This window comes from Canis lupus, chromosome 1 (genome assembly GCF_003254725.2).
Source record: "Canis lupus dingo isolate Sandy chromosome 1, ASM325472v2, whole genome shotgun sequence".
NCBI classification, from domain to species: Eukaryota; Metazoa; Chordata; class Mammalia; order Carnivora; family Canidae; genus Canis; species Canis lupus.
Window position 1 is genome coordinate 79,841,909 of NC_064243.1, and position 6,485 is coordinate 79,848,393.

The 6,485-nt window shown below is 36.6% G+C and overlaps 1 pseudogene; it reads right to left on the reverse strand.

The window, feature by feature from the left end:
* Positions 1 to 1,951: 1,951 nt before the first annotated feature.
* LOC125754044 (60S ribosomal protein L36a-like) lies at positions 1,952 to 2,391 on the reverse strand (annotated as a pseudogene).
* Positions 2,392 to 6,485: the final 4,094 nt, after the last annotated feature.

Genomic DNA, 6,485 nt, shown 5'->3' on the forward strand with positions numbered 1-6,485 from the left:
TGTATTTTAAAATATTAGTCTCATTTCTTTAGTTCTATTTACTATTAGGCATTATTGAAAATTCTACCTCTTTTCATTTGCTCTTAAAAAAAAAAAACCCAAAGAGTCTTTTTCCAATTCTGAAAACTCTTGGCTAAATACTGGTGCTATTTTCAACTTATAGTAACTGGCAACCTCACATTTTGTAAAGTTCAAGAAGAGCAGAAACTCAGCCTCTGAATATGCTGCTCTGTCAAATGGTTAGAATGAACAGGAAGCAGACAATGGAAGGCAGATTGCTGGAAGTCAAACCCTCCTTTACTATAAAGAATAGACTCAAATGAAGATACTTTACAAAATTCATCTTTTAGATGGTCATGTTGAAAGGGGGATGGGTCCCACCTCCAGTCATTCTTGCATCCAGATCTGCTTGCATCCCTCTTATTGAACCTTAGATTATACTTCATATCACTTCAGGTACTATTTATTTTAATACCATTGCTAGCTAGCAAAAAGCATTCACCTCACAAGATGCCTTTGAACCATGGTCCCAAGGGAGATAGTACTGACTAATGTTTACAAGTGTAGGAATAGTAGAAAAACTGTCAGACTGAACAACTCATTCACTCTTTACTAACCCTTAGTTTTCTAGTTTCCATTGAGTCTCTCCCTCATACAGGATGATTGTGGTGACTACATAAGATACTACATGTAAAACATTCGTTTACTCTTGATTATAGTCAGTATTCAGTAACTGATAACTGTATATCAGTAGTATTATTACCTTTACATTATTGTTTAAAGTAATAATATTAATAGCACTAGAATTCCTCAAAATAGTCTTCCTATTAATATTGTCACTATTTGCTGATGATATGATCTTATATACAGAAAATTCCAGTCAGTCAAAAAATTGTTGGAATTAATCAGTGATTTCAGTAAAGTGGCAGGTTACAAAATCAACTTCTAGAAAACCGTGGCATTCCTTTACACTAACAATGAAGCATCAGAAAAAGAAATAAAGGGAACTATCCCAATCATAATAGTATGAAAAACAACAAAGTACTTAGGACTTAATTTAATCAAGGAAGTGAAAGTTCTGTATGATGAAAACTATAAGACTTTTCTGAAAGAAATTGAAGAAGATACAAACAAATGAAATGGTAGCCTGTGTTCATGGATCAGAAGAATAAATATTGTTAAAATGGCCATATGACCACAAAGCCATCTACAGATTCAATGAAATCTCCATCAAAATGCCAAAGGCAGTCTTCATAGAAATAGAAGAAAGAATTCTAAAATTTGCGTAGAGCCACAAGAGTCTAAATAAGTAAAAGCAATCCTGAGAAAAAGGAGCAAATTCAGAGCTATCACACTGATTTCAAACTAATACTCCACAAGGGAGCCAAAAATACCCAACGGGGAAGAATAGTCTCTTCAACAAATGGTGCTCGGAAAACTGGAGAAACACATGCAGAACAATGAAATTGGACCCTTGTCTCACCTCACTTACAAGAATTAACTTGAAATGGGTCAGACACTTAAACATAAGACCTATGCCAAAAAACTACAAGAAAAAAATAGGGAAGAAACTCATTTATATTGATTTTGGCAATGGTTCTTTGGACATGATGCTAAAAGCACAAACAACAAAAGCAAAAGTCAACAAATAAGACCTTGTTAAAATCAAAAGCTTCTTTCTGCACAGTAGAAGAAACAATTAACCAAATGAAATGACAGCCTACAGAATGGGAGAAAATTTTTGCAAGCCATATATTAGATAAGGGGTTAATATCCAAAATATATAAAGAACTAACACAACTTAATAACAACAGACAAATAATCCAATAAAAAATGGGCAGAAGAACTAAACAGACATTTTTTTTCTTTCTTTTTTTTTTAATATCACTGCATTTATTTTCATACATGTAATTCTACGGCGTCAACATTTTCCTCTCAAAAGAAGAATTGCAAAGCTTAAAACTGGATCACTTGGCCTTTTCTCTTCTTATCTCCTCCCAGTTCAAAATGCTTGCATCTCTTAATGGCCAGCATCCTCTTGGACCTGCAGTTAGGTTCAACGCATTCAAGCCTCAACACAATCTTCTTTGTGGTTTTAGCCTTCTTCCAGAAAATTGGCTTTATCTGCCCATCATAGCCACTCTGCTTCCGATCATAGCACCTCTTTCCCTGGGCCTAAAGGGAATCCTTGCCCTTCTTATACTGGGTCACTTTGTGAGGCTGATGCTTTCCACACTTCTTACAGAAAGTCCTTTGGGTTTTAGGAACATTGACCGAACATCTCTGCAGTGGCATTGTCTGCATGATGAAAACGGGAAATTCGGCGTCCACCAGCCTCACCTCACTTCGTTCGTGCCTAACAGGAAAAGAGAGGATGAAGCAGAAGTCCATACATTTTTTTCAAAGAGGACATCAAGATGGCCAACCATGAAAAGATGCTTAACATCACTAATCATCAGGAAGATGCAAATAAAAACCAATTACACCTGTTAGAACGGCTATCATCAAGAAGACAAGAGACAATAAGTGTTGGCAAGGATGTGGTAAAAAGAGAACACTTGAACTGTTGGTAGGAATATAAATTAGTCCATCCACTATGGAAAACAGTATGAAAGTTCCCCCCAAAAGTAAAAAATATATCTACCATATGATCTAGCAAGTCTACTTCTCTGTCTATATACCCAAAGGAAATGAAAACAAGATTTTGACGAGACATATGCGCACCCATGTGTATTGCAGCATTGCTCACAAGAGCTAAGGTCTGGAAACAACCCAAAGGCCCATTAACAGATGAATGAATAAAAAGACATGACATATATACATGATGAAGTATTATTCAGCCATGAGAAAGGAGGCTATTCTGTCATTTGTGACAACATGAATGGACCTTTAGCATGTTATGCTAAGTGAGATAAGTCAGACAGAGAACGACTAGTAGTGTAGGATATCATTTACACGTGGAATCTTAAAAAATCAAACTTGTAAAAAAAACAGAGTACAATGGTAACCAGGGAATGAAGAGTAGAGTGATAAGACTGATGGTGTGTAAGGGTATGAACTCATAATAAATGGTAAATAAGCCATAGAGATCTAGTACACAGTTTAATGAATAAAGAAAATAATACTGTCCTATAACGATGTAGTGGGATAAATATTGCTTCACTGGCAATCATATTACAAGGTATAAATGTATCAGAGTAGCACATAGAACACTTTAAATTATAAAATTTATAAAATGTGACATCAAATTTATCAAATAAAAATAATAGTTTTCCTTGGCAGTATCATTAAATTGTCCCTCTCTGCTATTTCATAAACTAAGTAGATTTCTAGAGTCATACCAATAAACATAATATTTTTATTGGTTTCTTGAAATAGTCCATGCAGGATCCTTGAGAGTAAGGATGTGGTTTATTCATTATTCTATGTTCAATGTCTAATGCATAAATGCTCATTGAACAAATAACTTTTGGGTGACAAGCAACAGAAATGCTTTCTGGTAGCAACCGCTTTTAATTTTACCCTAGTTCATGAAAAAACTCTGCTGGTCCTAATGTAACAAAATGTGAAATGGAACTCTTTCATTGTCTTATAACTGAAATAAAATCTCTTGTGTGAGTGAGCAAGAGAGAAAAAATAATAGAAAGAGACCAGATGATAGACTTCAGGGTAATGAGAGAGAAAAGGTAAATAAAGAGTAGATTCTACTCTCACTTCTGACAAGACAAGACATGGGAATTTCCCATGGGTCAATGGGGGCCCTAGAAAATGGCCCACCTGGAGCCATCTGGCTGATGCCCCACTCAAGGGGGCTGTAACAGTAAAAACTGAGTGTAGGGGGTTTCTCAGCGACCTGGAGCTGAAGAGGGTAATTGAGGAGGTCAGCTGGAGAACATGCTTACAACAGGAATCTGAAGGGGTCAATTGTTCTGAAGAACCTACCCAGCCGCCCCACGGAAAACAGCATTGGGATGCTGCCCTAGAGAGGGTACCATGTAGTGAAAGACTTTGACTCTTTGCTTAAATCCTCCTTATCTAACCCCTAATTCAGAGGGATGAGAAGGAAGGAAGGAAGGAAGGAAGGAAGGAAGGAAGGAAGGAAGGAAGGAAGGAAGGAAGAAGGGAAAGAGGAAGGGAGAGTGGGAGGAAGGAAGGAAAGAAAGAATGAAAGAGGCAGAACACCCAAAGGGCATGGAAAAGAAAAGCCTTAACTGGATATGATGGGCATTTTAAGACTGGACTGGAAATTCTCCATATTTCAATATTAATAATATCAAGATGAGACTGTCTTAATACTCAGGGTAATGGGTTCCTTATGGAACATGCTCCAGATATTAATCAAGCCATATAAAGAGAAAGTTAAAAAAAACAAGCATGAAAACAATGATGGCACGAAACCCAACTCTGTCCTTTGTCCTCCCATGTAGCCAAGGCTGTACATTGCACCAATTATACTCACAACCCTGTGAAGGAAGGGAGGAGAGGGGGAGGTGCAACGTAACTAGCTGGGTAGGTGGGTCCCTCATGCGTAGCTGTTAAATGCACCCCCCGATGTTACAAAGTAAGTTAGCAAAAGTGAGGATTCTGAAGAGCTTCTGACTCTGTGCCAAGTTTGCTTTCCACTGCACTGCCCCACCTCCTACCTCCTGTAATAAGGGCTTCCGCCTCTACTGCACTTTCAAATTAACAAAGCACCGCCTAGCCAAGAATGTTTAGTCGGAACAAAATTCTGTTTAACGAGGTGTCAAAACAACCATTAAAGATGTTTCTAAGAGCATTATCTTAGCACTGCAGGGAGTCTGCTAGATGTAGAGAAAATGCAGGATTGGCAATCCAGGGGAGGCTTGCTTTCAGGTCCTAGCTCAATGAGGAACATTGCAAAATGAGCATGGCATTTGGAATCAAATTGAGATCCAAACTCTGGCTCTGCTTTTTAGCAGCTCTTTGACATAAGGCACATTCTTAACCTCTTTAATCCTCAGTTTCTTGATGCATAAAATGGGAAACCGGCACCTACTCTTTAGGATTGCCGAGAGGAATAATGAGATCATATAAAGGCCTAGGAAAGTGACTGGAACTGAATCCAATAAACATCCAATAAGCCATGAGTTTTATCAAATCTTCATCAGTACATTTTTTGCTCTGCTGAGCCAAGAGAACCCGTGTGATGATGAAATACAACAATATATGTGAGAAAAACTTTTTTAAAGCATAAGTTATTTTAAAGTATTTATTTTTCTTGCTTGCCTCCTGGGAGATCTCTCTCTGAACTAGACAAATCTCTGAACAGGAGCACAGGGTGAAGATAAGATGGGGAAATTCCCTCTCCTTAGAAAACAAAGTCTAAACTCTCAGAGCCAATTTATTCTATATTTCTTAGGTGACAGTTGTTTTTACTAGTATTTTCATATATATAATTTCTTTTCAGTTATAAAAGAAACACATATTCACTGTGGAAAAGTAGGAAATATTTTAAAGTATTTTGGAGTTTTCTTTTTAGATAAGAATACTTTTAAGAATTAGACTTCTATGCACATGCAGTTTTGCATCTTGCTTTTTAAAGTTAACACTGTGTAATAGGAGGTTTTTCTTAGGATCATTTGAAACTTGGTTGAAATATTTGAGTCACAAAACAATAAAAAGAGAAACCATAATTCATCAGCACTCAATAGAGAATGTATAGATAGTTCCTTAAAGGTGTTAATTACTGTGAATTACATACACTCAAAGAAGAAAATACAAAATGTACGTGTACAAGGTATAGAATACAAGAAACCACAAACACCAGTGTAATGATCTCGGAACCAAAGATCTCTAGTTCTACAGAAGCCTGGGTGAGAATTTCCTCCCCACTGAGAAGTAAGCTCTATCTTCAAGAGTGAGACTCAGAATGCTCAGAATGTTTAACAACTGTTGAGATCATCATTTGTCACTGCCAAAGATAGTCCTCTCTTCATTCAAGATCCCAGAGGCCAAAGACACCAAGGTGTGGTAGCCATCTTCCTGCCACCTGTGTTGTATTTTGATTTTGCTTATGGTGTTCTTTGCCATGCCAATTATTTAAACTTTATGTTTAATTGAATTTAGCAATCTCTTCTCTTACCACTTATGTTTTTTTGTTGTTGTTGTTTTGTTTGTTTGTTTGTTTTTGTTTTATGGAGAGCTAGAAATGGTTTCTCCACAACTAGGTTATATAGGAATTCACTGGTGTTTTCTGATAGTATTCACATGATTTCATTCACTACATTTAGATCTCTAATGATTAGCTGTGCATTCTGCTAGATAGTCTGAGGTTTGAATCTACTTTTCTCAATAATTTCAGATGACACTTTCATTATGAATTAAATGGATTGGGTCCATTTCTATATCTTCTTTTATGTTCATGATTGTGTTTGTCTATTTGTGTGCCAACACCATACTGTTACAGGAACTTTATACCTATATTTTAATATCTGATAGACCTAATCTCTCATTGTTCTTCTTTC